We start from the raw sequence: 13375 nt of genomic DNA on the forward strand, positions 1-13375 counted from the left end.
AGTTATTCACATAATGAAAACCTATACTTTGTATCAGGCGAGTTTCCCATTCAAATGCATGTAACAGTGAGAAACGCATTGTCTTGGCGAAATAAAGCGTTTTTGAACAACTTCATATAAATCGCTGTAACTTTTGATAGAAGACTCAGACAAACATGTTTATGGCTTTATCTTATAGAACTCAATATCCCCGTGCTGGGCAAACAGGTTTTGCAGCCGTTTGAGCTAAGATTTTAAAATTATTCACATAATGAAAACCTATACTTTGTTTCAGGCGAGTTTCCCATTCAAATGCATGTAACAGTGAGAAACGCATTGTCTTGGCGAAATAAAGCGTTTTTGAACAACTTCATATAAATCGCTGTAACTTTTGATAGAAGACTCAGACAAACATGTTTATGGCTTTATCTTATAGAACTCAATATCCCCGTGCTGGGCAAACAGAACAGGTTTTGCAGCCGTTTGAGCTAAGATTTTAAAATTATTCACATAATGAAAACCTATACTTTGTGTCTCAGGCGAGTTTCCCATTCAAATGCATGTAACAGTGAGAAACGCACTGTCTTGGCGAAATAAAGCGTTTTTGTACAACTTCATATAAATCGCTGTAACTTTTGATAGAAGACTCAGACAAACATGTTTATGGCTTTATCTTATAGAACTCAATATCCCCGTGCTGGGCAAACAGGTTCTGCAGCCGTTTGAGCTAAGATTTTAAAATTATTCACATAATGAAAACCTATACTTTGTTTCAGGCGAGTTTCCCATTCAAATGCGTGTAACAGTGAGAAACGCATTGTCTTGGCGAAATAAAGCGTTTTTGAACAACTTCATATAAATCGCTGTAACTTTTGATAGAAGACTCAGACAAACATGTTTATGGCTTTATCTTATAGAACTCAATATCCCCGTGCTAGGAAAACAGGTTTTGCAGCCGTTTGAGCTAAGATTTAAAAATTATTCACATAATGAAAACCTATACTTTGTTTCAGGCGAGTTTCCCATTCAAATGCGTGTAACAGTGAGAAACGCATTGTCTTGGCGAAATAAAGCGTTTTTGAACAACTTCATATAAATCGCTGTAACTTTTGATAGAAGACTCAGACAAACATGTTTATGGCTTTATCTTATAGAACTCAATATCCCCGTGCTGGGCAAACAGGTTCTGCAGCCGTTTGAGCTAAGATTTTAAAATTATTCACATAATGAAAACCTATACTTTGTTTCAGGCGAGTTTCCCATTCAAATGCGTGTAACAGTGAGAAACGCATTGTCTTGGCGAAATAAAGCGTTTTTGAACAACTTCATATAAATCGCTGTAACTTTTGATAGAAGACTCAGACAAACATGTTTATGGCTTTATCTTATAGAACTCAATATCCCCGTGCTGGGGGAACAGAATAGGTTTTGCAGCCGTTTGAGCTAAGATTTTAAAATTATTCACATAATGAAAACCTATACTTTGTTTCAGGCGAGTTTCCCATTCAAATGCGTGTAACAGTGAGAAACGCATTGTCTTGGCGAAATAAAGCGTTTTTGAACAACTTCATATAAATCGCTGTAACTTTTGATAGAAGACTCAGACAAACATGTTTATGGCTTTATCTTATAGAACTCAATATCCCCGTGCTGGGCAAACAGGTTCTGCAGCCGTTTGAGCTAAGATTTTAAAATTATTCACATAATGAAAACCTATACTTTGTTTCAGGCGAGTTTCCCATTCAAATGCGTGTAACAGTGAGAAACGCATTGTCTTGGCGAAATAAAGCGTTTTTGAACAACTTCATATAAATCGCTGTAACTTTTGATAGAAGACTCAGACAAACATGTTTATGGCTTTATCTTATAGAACTCAATATCCCCGTGCTGGGGGAACAGAATAGGTTTTGCAGCCGTTTGAGCTAAGATTTAAAAATTATTCACATAATGAAAACCTATACTTTGTTTCAGGCGAGTTTCCCATTCAAATGCGTGTAACAGTGAGAAACGCATTGTCTTGGCGAAATAAAGCGTTTTTGAACAACTTCATATAAATCGCTGTAACTTTTGATAGAAGACTCAGACAAACATGTTTATGGCTTTATCTTATAGAACTCAATATCCCCGTGCTGGGCAAACAGGTTCTGCAGCCGTTTGAGCTAAGATTTTAAAATTATTCACATAATGAAAACCTATACTTTGTTTCAGGCGAGTTTCCCATTCAAATGCGTGTAACAGTGAGAAACGCATTGTCTTGGCGAAATAAAGCGTTTTTGAACAACTTCATATAAATCGCTGTAACTTTTGATAGAAGACTCAGACAAACATGTTTATGGCTTTATCTTATAGAACTCAATATCCCCGTGCTGGGGGAACAGAATAGGTTTTGCAGCCGTTTGAGCTAAGATTTTAAAATTATTCACATAATGAAAACCTATACTTTGTTTCAGGCGAGTTTCCCATTCAAATGCGTGTAACAGTGAGAAACGCATTGTCTTGGCGAAATAAAGCGTTTTTGAACAACTTCATATAAATCGCTGTAACTTTTGATAGAAGACTCAGACAAACATGTTTATGGCTTTATCTTATAGAACTCAATATCCCCGTGCTGGGCAAACAGGTTCTGCAGCCGTTTGAGCTAAGATTTTAAAATTATTCACATAATGAAAACCTATACTTTGTTTCAGGCGAGTTTCCCATTCAAATGCGTGTAACAGTGAGAAACGCATTGTCTTGGCGAAATAAAGCGTTTTTGAACAACTTCATATAAATCGCTGTAACTTTTGATAGAAGACTCAGACAAACATGTTTATGGCTTTATCTTATAGAACTCAATATCCCCGTGCTGGGGGAACAGAATAGGTTTTGCAGCCGTTTGAGCTAAGATTTTAAAATTATTCACATAATGAAAACCTATACTTTGTTTCAGGCGAGTTTCCCATTCAAATGCGTGTAACAGTGAGAAACGCATTGTCTTGGCGAAATAAAGCGTTTTTGAACAACTTCATATAAATCGCTGTAACTTTTGATAGAAGACTCAGACAAACATGTTTATGGCTTTATCTTATAGAACTCAATATCCCCGTGCTGGGCAAACAGAACAGGTTTTGCAGCCGTTTGAGCTAAGATTTTAAAATTATTCACATAATGAAAACCTATACTTTGTTTCAGGCGAGTTTCCCATTCAAATGCATGTAACAGTGAGAAACGCATTGTCTTGGCAAAATAAAGCGTTTTTGAACAACTTCATATAAATCGCTGTAACTTTTGATAGAAGACTCAGACAAACATATTTATGGCTTTATCTTATAGAACTCAATATCCCCGTGCTGGGCAAACAGGTTTTGCAGCCGTTTGAGCTAAGATTTTAAAATTATTCACATAATGAAAACCTATACTTTGTTTCAGGCGAGTTTCCCATTCAAATGCATGTAACAGTGAGAAACACACTGTCTTGGCGAAATAAAGCGTTTTTGTACAACTTCATATAAATCGCTGTAACCTTTGATAGAAGACTCAGACAAACATGTTTATGGCTTTATCTTATAGAACTCAATATCCCCGTGCTAGGAAAACAGGTTTTGCAGCCGTTTGAGCTAAGATTTTAAAATTATTCACATAATGAAAACCTATACTTTGTTTCAGGCGAGTTTCCCATTCAAATGCGTGTAACAGTGAGAAACGCATTGTCTTGGCGAAATAAAGCGTTTTTGAACAACTTCATATAAATCGCTGTAACTTTTGATAGAAGACTCAGACAAACATGTTTATGGCTTTATCTTATAGAACTCAATATCCCCGTGCTGGGCAAACAGGTTCTGCAGCCGTTTGAGCTAAGATTTTAAAATTATTCACATAATGAAAACCTATACTTTGTTTCAGGCGAGTTTCCCATTCAAATGCATGTAACAGTGAGAAACGTATTGTCTTGGCGAAATAAAGCGTTTTTGAACAACTTCATATAAATCGCTGTAACTTTTGATAGAAGACTCAGACAAACATGTTTATGGCTTTATCTTATAGAACTCAATATCCCCGTGCTGGGCAAACAGGTTTTGCAGCCGTTTGAGCTAAGATTTTAAAATTATTCACATAATGAAAACCTATACTTTGTTTCAGGCGAGTTTCCCATTCAAATGCATGTAACAGTGAGAAACACATTGTCTTGGCGAAATAAAGCGTTTTTGAACAACTTCATATAAATCGCTGTAACTTTTGATAGAAGACTCAGACAAACATGTTTATGGCTTTATCTTATAGAACTCAATATCCCCGTGCTGGGCAAACAGAACAGGTTTTGCAGCCGTTTGAGCTAAGATTTTAAAATTATTCACATAATGAAAACCTATACTTTGTGTCTCAGGCGAGTTTCCCATTCAAATGCATGTAACAGTGAGAAACGCACTGTCTTGGCGAAATAAAGCGTTTTTGTACAACTTCATATAAATCGCTGTAACTTTTGATAGAAGACTCAGACAAACATGTTTATGGCTTTATCTTATAGAACTCAATATCCCCGTGCTGGGCAAACAGGTTCTGCAGCCGTTTGAGCTAAGATTTTAAAATTATTCACATAATGAAAACCTATACTTTGTTTCAGGCGAGTTTCCCATTCAAATGCGTGTAACAGTGAGAAACGCATTGTCTTGGCGAAATAAAGCGTTTTTGAACAACTTCATATAAATCGCTGTAACTTTTGATAGAAGACTCAGACAAACATGTTTATGGCTTTATCTTATAGAACTCAATATCCCCGTGCTGGGCAAACAGGTTCTGCAGCCGTTTGAGCTAAGATTTTAAAATTATTCACATAATGAAAACCTATACTTTGTTTCAGGCGAGTTTCCCATTCAAATGCGTGTAACAGTGAGAAACGCATTGTCTTGGCGAAATAAAGCGTTTTTGAACAACTTCATATAAATCGCTGTAACTTTTGATAGAAGACTCAGACAAACATGTTTATGGCTTTATCTTATAGAACTCAATATCCCCGTGCTGGGGGAACAGAATAGGTTTTGCAGCTGTTTGAACTAAGATTTCCAAGTTATTCACATAATGAAAACCTATACTTTGTTTCGGTCGAGTTCCCCATTCAAATGCATGTAACAGTGAGAAACGCATTGTCTTGGCGAAATAAAGCGTTTTTGTACAACTTCATATAAATCGCTGTAACTTTTGATAGAAGACTCAGACAAACATGTTTATGGCTTTATCTTATAGAACTCAATATCCCCGTGCTGGGCAAACAGGTTCTGCAGCCGTTTGAGCTAAGATTTTAAAATTATTCACATAATGAAAACCTATACTTTGTGTCTCAGGCGAGTTTCCCATTCAAATGCATGTAACAGTGAGAAACACACAGTCTTGGCGAAATAAAGCGTTTTTGTACAACTTCATATAAATCGCTGTAACTTTTGATAGAAGACTCAGACAAACATGTTTATGGCTTTATCTTATAGAACTCAATATCCCTGTGCTGGGCAAACAGGTTCTGCAGCTGTTTGAACTAAGATTTCCAAGTTATTCACATAATGAAAACCTATACTTTGTATCAGGCGAGTTTCCCATTCAAATGCATGTAACAGTGAGAAACGCATTGTCTTGGCGAAATAAAGCGTTTTTGAACAACTTCATATAAATCGCTGTAACTTTTGATAGAAGACTCAGACAAACATGTTTATGGCTTTATCTTATAGAACTCAATATCCCCGTGCTGGGCAAACAGGTTTTGCAGCCGTTTGAGCTAAGATTTTAAAATTATTCACATAATGAAAACCTATACTTTGTTTCAGGCGAGTTTCCCATTCAAATGCATGTAACAGTGAGAAACGCATTGTCTTGGCGAAATAAAGCGTTTTTGAACAACTTCATATAAATCGCTGTAACTTTTGATAGAAGACTCAGACAAACATGTTTATGGCTTTATCTTATAGAACTCAATATCCCCGTGCTGGGCAAACAGAACAGGTTTTGCAGCCGTTTGAGCTAAGATTTTAAAATTATTCACATAATGAAAACCTATACTTTGTGTCTCAGGCGAGTTTCCCATTCAAATGCATGTAACAGTGAGAAACGCACTGTCTTGGCGAAATAAAGCGTTTTTGTACAACTTCATATAAATCGCTGTAACTTTTGATAGAAGACTCAGACAAACATGTTTATGGCTTTATCTTATAGAACTCAATATCCCCGTGCTGGGGGAACAGAATAGGTTCTGCAGCTGTTTGAACTAAGATTTCCAAGTTATTCACATAATGAAAACCTATACTTTGTATCAGGCGAGTTTCCCATTCAAATGCATGTAACAGTGAGAAACGCATTGTCTTGGCGAAATAAAGCGTTTTTGAACAACTTCATATAAATCGCTGTAACTTTTGATAGAAGACTCAGACAAACATGTTTATGGCTTTATCTTATAGAACTCAATATCCCCGTGCTGGGCAAACAGGTTTTGCAGCCGTTTGAGCTAAGATTTTAAAATTATTCACATAATGAAAACCTATACTTTGTTTCAGGCGAGTTTCCCATTCAAATGCATGTAACAGTGAGAAACGCATTGTCTTGGCGAAATAAAGCGTTTTTGAACAACTTCATATAAATCGCTGTAACTTTTGATAGAAGACTCAGACAAACATGTTTATGGCTTTATCTTATAGAACTCAATATCCCCGTGCTGGGCAAACAGAACAGGTTTTGCAGCCGTTTGAGCTAAGATTTTAAAATTATTCACATAATGAAAACCTATACTTTGTGTCTCAGGCGAGTTTCCCATTCAAATGCATGTAACAGTGAGAAACGCACTGTCTTGGCGAAATAAAGCGTTTTTGTACAACTTCATATAAATCGCTGTAACTTTTGATAGAAGACTCAGACAAACATGTTTATGGCTTTATCTTATAGAACTCAATATCCCCGTGCTGGGCAAACAGGTTCTGCAGCCGTTTGAGCTAAGATTTTAAAATTATTCACATAATGAAAACCTATACTTTGTTTCAGGCGAGTTTCCCATTCAAATGCGTGTAACAGTGAGAAACGCATTGTCTTGGCGAAATAAAGCGTTTTTGAACAACTTCATATAAATCGCTGTAACTTTTGATAGAAGACTCAGACAAACATGTTTATGGCTTTATCTTATAGAACTCAATATCCCCGTGCTAGGAAAACAGGTTTTGCAGCCGTTTGAGCTAAGATTTTAAAATTATTCACATAATGAAAACCTATACTTTGTTTCAGGCGAGTTTCCCATTCAAATGCGTGTAACAGTGAGAAACGCATTGTCTTGGCGAAATAAAGCGTTTTTGAACAACTTCATATAAATCGCTGTAACTTTTGATAGAAGACTCAGACAAACATGTTTATGGCTTTATCTTATAGAACTCAATATCCCCGTGCTGGGCAAACAGGTTCTGCAGCCGTTTGAGCTAAGATTTTAAAATTATTCACATAATGAAAACCTATACTTTGTTTCAGGCGAGTTTCCCATTCAAATGCGTGTAACAGTGAGAAACGCATTGTCTTGGCGAAATAAAGCGTTTTTGAACAACTTCATATAAATCGCTGTAACTTTTGATAGAAGACTCAGACAAACATGTTTATGGCTTTATCTTATAGAACTCAATATCCCCGTGCTGGGGGAACAGAATAGGTTTTGCAGCCGTTTGAGCTAAGATTTTAAAATTATTCACATAATGAAAACCTATACTTTGTTTCAGGCGAGTTTCCCATTCAAATGCGTGTAACAGTGAGAAACGCATTGTCTTGGCGAAATAAAGCGTTTTTGAACAACTTCATATAAATCGCTGTAACTTTTGATAGAAGACTCAGACAAACATGTTTATGGCTTTATCTTATAGAACTCAATATCCCCGTGCTGGGGGAACAGAATAGGTTTTGCAGCCGTTTGAGCTAAGATTTTAAAATTATTCACATAATGAAAACCTATACTTTGTTTCAGGCGAGTTTCCCATTCAAATGCGTGTAACAGTGAGAAACGCATTGTCTTGGCGAAATAAAGCGTTTTTGAACAACTTCATATAAATCGCTGTAACTTTTGATAGAAGACTCAGACAAACATGTTTATGGCTTTATCTTATAGAACTCAATATCCCCGTGCTGGGCAAACAGAACAGGTTTTGCAGCCGTTTGAGCTAAGATTTTAAAATTATTCACATAATGAAAACCTATACTTTGTTTCAGGCGAGTTTCCCATTCAAATGCATGTAACAGTGAGAAACGCATTGTCTTGGCAAAATAAAGCGTTTTTGAACAACTTCATATAAATCGCTGTAACTTTTGATAGAAGACTCAGACAAACATATTTATGGCTTTATCTTATAGAACTCAATATCCCCGTGCTGGGCAAACAGGTTTTGCAGCCGTTTGAGCTAAGATTTTAAAATTATTCACATAATGAAAACCTATACTTTGTTTCAGGCGAGTTTCCCATTCAAATGCATGTAACAGTGAGAAACACACTGTCTTGGCGAAATAAAGCGTTTTTGTACAACTTCATATAAATCGCTGTAACCTTTGATAGAAGACTCAGACAAACATGTTTATGGCTTTATCTTATAGAACTCAATATCCCCGTGCTAGGAAAACAGGTTTTGCAGCCGTTTGAGCTAAGATTTTAAAATTATTCACATAATGAAAACCTATACTTTGTTTCAGGCGAGTTTCCCATTCAAATGCGTGTAACAGTGAGAAACGCATTGTCTTGGCGAAATAAAGCGTTTTTGAACAACTTCATATAAATCGCTGTAACTTTTGATAGAAGACTCAGACAAACATGTTTATGGCTTTATCTTATAGAACTCAATATCCCCGTGCTGGGCAAACAGGTTCTGCAGCCGTTTGAGCTAATATTTTAAAATTATTCACATAATGAAAACCTATACTTTGTTTCAGGCGAGTTTCCCATTCAAATGCATGTAACAGTGAGAAACGTATTGTCTTGGCGAAATAAAGCGTTTTTGAACAACTTCATATAAATCGCTGTAACTTTTGATAGAAGACTCAGACAAACATGTTTATGGCTTTATCTTATAGAACTCAATATCCCCGTGCTGGGCAAACAGGTTTTGCAGCCGTTTGAGCTAAGATTTTAAAATTATTCACATAATGAAAACCTATACTTTGTTTCAGGCGAGTTTCCCATTCAAATGCATGTAACAGTGAGAAACACATTGTCTTGGCGAAATAAAGCGTTTTTGAACAACTTCATATAAATCGCTGTAACTTTTGATAGAAGACTCAGACAAACATGTTTATGGCTTTATCTTATAGAACTCAATATCCCCGTGCTGGGCAAACAGGTTTTGCAGCCGTTTGAGCTAAGATTTTAAAATTATTCACATAATGAAAACCTATACTTTGTTTCAGGCGAGTTTCCCATTCAAATGCGTGTAACAGTGAGAAACGCATTGTCTTGGCGAAATAAAGCGTTTTTGAACAACTTCATATAAATCGCTGTAACTTTTGATAGAAGACTCAGACAAACATGTTTATGGCTTTATCTTATAGAACTCAATATCCCCGTGCTGGGCAAACAGGTTCTGCAGCCGTTTGAGCTAAGATTTTAAAATTATTCACATAATGAAAACCTATACTTTGTATCAGGCGAGTTTCCCATTCAAATGCATGTAACAGTGAGAAACGCATTGTCTTGGCGAAATAAAGCGTTTTTGAACAACTTCATATAAATCGCTGTAACTTTTGATAGAAGACTCAGACAAACATGTTTATGGCTTTATCTTATAGAACTCAATATCCCCGTGCTGGGCAAACAGGTTTTGCAGCCGTTTGAGCTAAGATTTTAAAATTATTCACATAATGAAAACCTATACTTTGTTTCAGGCGAGTTTCCCATTCAAATGCGTGTAACAGTGAGAAACGCATTGTCTTGGCGAAATAAAGCGTTTTTGAACAACTTCATATAAATCGCTGTAACTTTTGATAGAAGACTCAGACAAACATGTTTATGGCTTTATCTTATAGAACTCAATATCCCCGTGCTGGGCAAACAGGTTCTGCAGCCGTTTGAGCTAAGATTTTAAAATTATTCACATAATGAAAACCTATACTTTGTGTCTCAGGCGAGTTTCCCATTCAAATGCATGTAACAGTGAGAAACACACAGTCTTGGCGAAATAAAGCGTTTTTGTACAACTTCATATAAATCGCTGTAACTTTTGATAGAAGACTCAGACAAACATGTTTATGGCTTTATCTTATAGAACTCAATATCCCCGTGCTGGGCAAACAGGTTCTGCAGCTGTTTGAACTAAGATTTCCAAGTTATTCACATAATGAAAACCTATACTTTGTTTCGGTCGAGTTCCCCATTCAAATGCATGTAACAGTGAGAAACGCATTGTCTTGGCGAAATAAAGCGTTTTTGTACAACTTCATATAAATCGCTGTAACTTTTGATAGAAGACTCAGACAAACATGTTTATGGCTTTATCTTATAGAACTCAATATCCCCGTGCTGGGCAAACAGGTTCTGCAGCTGTTTGAACTAAGATTTCCAAGTTATTCACATAATGAAAACCTATACTTTGTATCAGGCGAGTTTCCCATTCAAATGCATGTAACAGTGAGAAACGCATTGTCTTGGCGAAATAAAGCGTTTTTGAACAACTTCATATAAATCGCTGTAACTTTTGATAGAAGACTCAGACAAACATGTTTATGGCTTTATCTTATAGAACTCAATATCCCCGTGCTGGGCAAACAGGTTTTGCAGCCGTTTGAGCTAAGATTTTAAAATTATTCACATAATGAAAACCTATACTTTGTTTCAGGCGAGTTTCCCATTCAAATGCATGTAACAGTGAGAAACGCATTGTCTTGGCGAAATAAAGCGTTTTTGAACAACTTCATATAAATCGCTGTAACTTTTGATAGAAGACTCAGACAAACATGTTTATGGCTTTATCTTATAGAACTCAATATCCCCGTGCTGGGCAAACAGAACAGGTTTTGCAGCCGTTTGAGCTAAGATTTTAAAATTATTCACATAATGAAAACCTATACTTTGTGTCTCAGGCGAGTTTCCCATTCAAATGCATGTAACAGTGAGAAACGCACTGTCTTGGCGAAATAAAGCGTTTTTGTACAACTTCATATAAATCGCTGTAACTTTTGATAGAAGACTCAGACAAACATGTTTATGGCTTTATCTTATAGAACTCAATATCCCCGTGCTGGGCAAACAGGTTCTGCAGCCGTTTGAGCTAAGATTTTAAAATTATTCACATAATGAAAACCTATACTTTGTTTCAGGCGAGTTTCCCATTCAAATGCGTGTAACAGTGAGAAACGCATTGTCTTGGCGAAATAAAGCGTTTTTGAACAACTTCATATAAATCGCTGTAACTTTTGATAGAAGACTCAGACAAACATGTTTATGGCTTTATCTTATAGAACTCAATATCCCCGTGCTAGGAAAACAGGTTTTGCAGCCGTTTGAGCTAAGATTTTAAAATTATTCACATAATGAAAACCTATACTTTGTTTCAGGCGAGTTTCCCATTCAAATGCGTGTAACAGTGAGAAACGCATTGTCTTGGCGAAATAAAGCGTTTTTGAACAACTTCATATAAATCGCTGTAACTTTTGATAGAAGACTCAGACAAACATGTTTATGGCTTTATCTTATAGAACTCAATATCCCCGTGCTGGGCAAACAGGTTCTGCAGCCGTTTGAGCTAAGATTTTAAAATTATTCACATAATGAAAACCTATACTTTGTTTCAGGCGAGTTTCCCATTCAAATGCGTGTAACAGTGAGAAACGCATTGTCTTGGCGAAATAAAGCGTTTTTGAACAACTTCATATAAATCGCTGTAACTTTTGATAGAAGACTCAGACAAACATGTTTATGGCTTTATCTTATAGAACTCAATATCCCCGTGCTGGGGGAACAGAATAGGTTTTGCAGCCGTTTGAGCTAAGATTTTAAAATTATTCACATAATGAAAACCTATACTTTGTTTCAGGCGAGTTTCCCATTCAAATGCGTGTAACAGTGAGAAACGCATTGTCTTGGCGAAATAAAGCGTTTTTGAACAACTTCATATAAATCGCTGTAACTTTTGATAGAAGACTCAGACAAACATGTTTATGGCTTTATCTTATAGAACTCAATATCCCCGTGCTGGGCAAACAGGTTCTGCAGCCGTTTGAGCTAAGATTTTAAAATTATTCACATAATGAAAACCTATACTTTGTTTCAGGCGAGTTTCCCATTCAAATGCGTGTAACAGTGAGAAACGCATTGTCTTGGCGAAATAAAGCGTTTTTGAACAACTTCATATAAATCGCTGTAACTTTTGATAGAAGACTCAGACAAACATGTTTATGGCTTTATCTTATAGAACTCAATATCCCCGTGCTGGGGGAACAGAATAGGTTTTGCAGCCGTTTGAGCTAAGATTTTAAAATTATTCACATAATGAAAACCTATACTTTGTTTCAGGCGAGTTTCCCATTCAAATGCGTGTAACAGTGAGAAACGCATTGTCTTGGCGAAATAAAGCGTTTTTGAACAACTTCATATAAATCGCTGTAACTTTTGATAGAAGACTCAGACAAACATGTTTATGGCTTTATCTTATAGAACTCAATATCCCCGTGCTGGGCAAACAGAACAGGTTTTGCAGCCGTTTGAGCTAAGATTTTAAAATTATTCACATAATGAAAACCTATACTTTGTTTCAGGCGAGTTTCCCATTCAAATGCATGTAACAGTGAGAAACGCATTGTCTTGGCAAAATAAAGCGTTTTTGAACAACTTCATATAAATCGCTGTAACTTTTGATAGAAGACTCAGACAAACATATTTATGGCTTTATCTTATAGAACTCAATATCCCCGTGCTGGGCAAACAGGTTTTGCAGCCGTTTGAGCTAAGATTTTAAAATTATTCACATAATGAAAACCTATACTTTGTTTCAGGCGAGTTTCCCATTCAAATGCATGTAACAGTGAGAAACACACTGTCTTGGCGAAATAAAGCGTTTTTGTACAACTTCATATAAATCGCTGTAACCTTTGATAGAAGACTCAGACAAACATGTTTATGGCTTTATCTTATAGAACTCAATATCCCCGTGCTAGGAAAACAGGTTTTGCAGCCGTTTGAGCTAAGATTTTAAAATTATTCACATAATGAAAACCTATACTTTGTTTCAGGCGAGTTTCCCATTCAAATGCGTGTAACAGTGAGAAACGCATTGTCTTGGCGAAATAAAGCGTTTTTGAACAACTTCATATAAATCGCTGTAACTTTTGATAGAAGACTCAGACAAACATGTTTATGGCTTTATCTTATAGAACTCAATATCCCCGTGCTGGGCAAACAGGTTCTGCAGCCGTTTGAGCTAAGATTTTA

This window comes from Aulonocara sp. 'chitande type north' Nkhata Bay, unplaced genomic scaffold (genome assembly GCF_057382095.1).
Source record: "Aulonocara sp. 'chitande type north' Nkhata Bay isolate Kocher_YH1m ecotype deep benthic unplaced genomic scaffold, A_spYH_male_GT1.1 unmapped_scaffold_40, whole genome shotgun sequence".
In the NCBI taxonomy this organism is placed as follows: domain Eukaryota; kingdom Metazoa; phylum Chordata; class Actinopteri; order Cichliformes; family Cichlidae; genus Aulonocara; species Aulonocara sp. 'chitande type north' Nkhata Bay.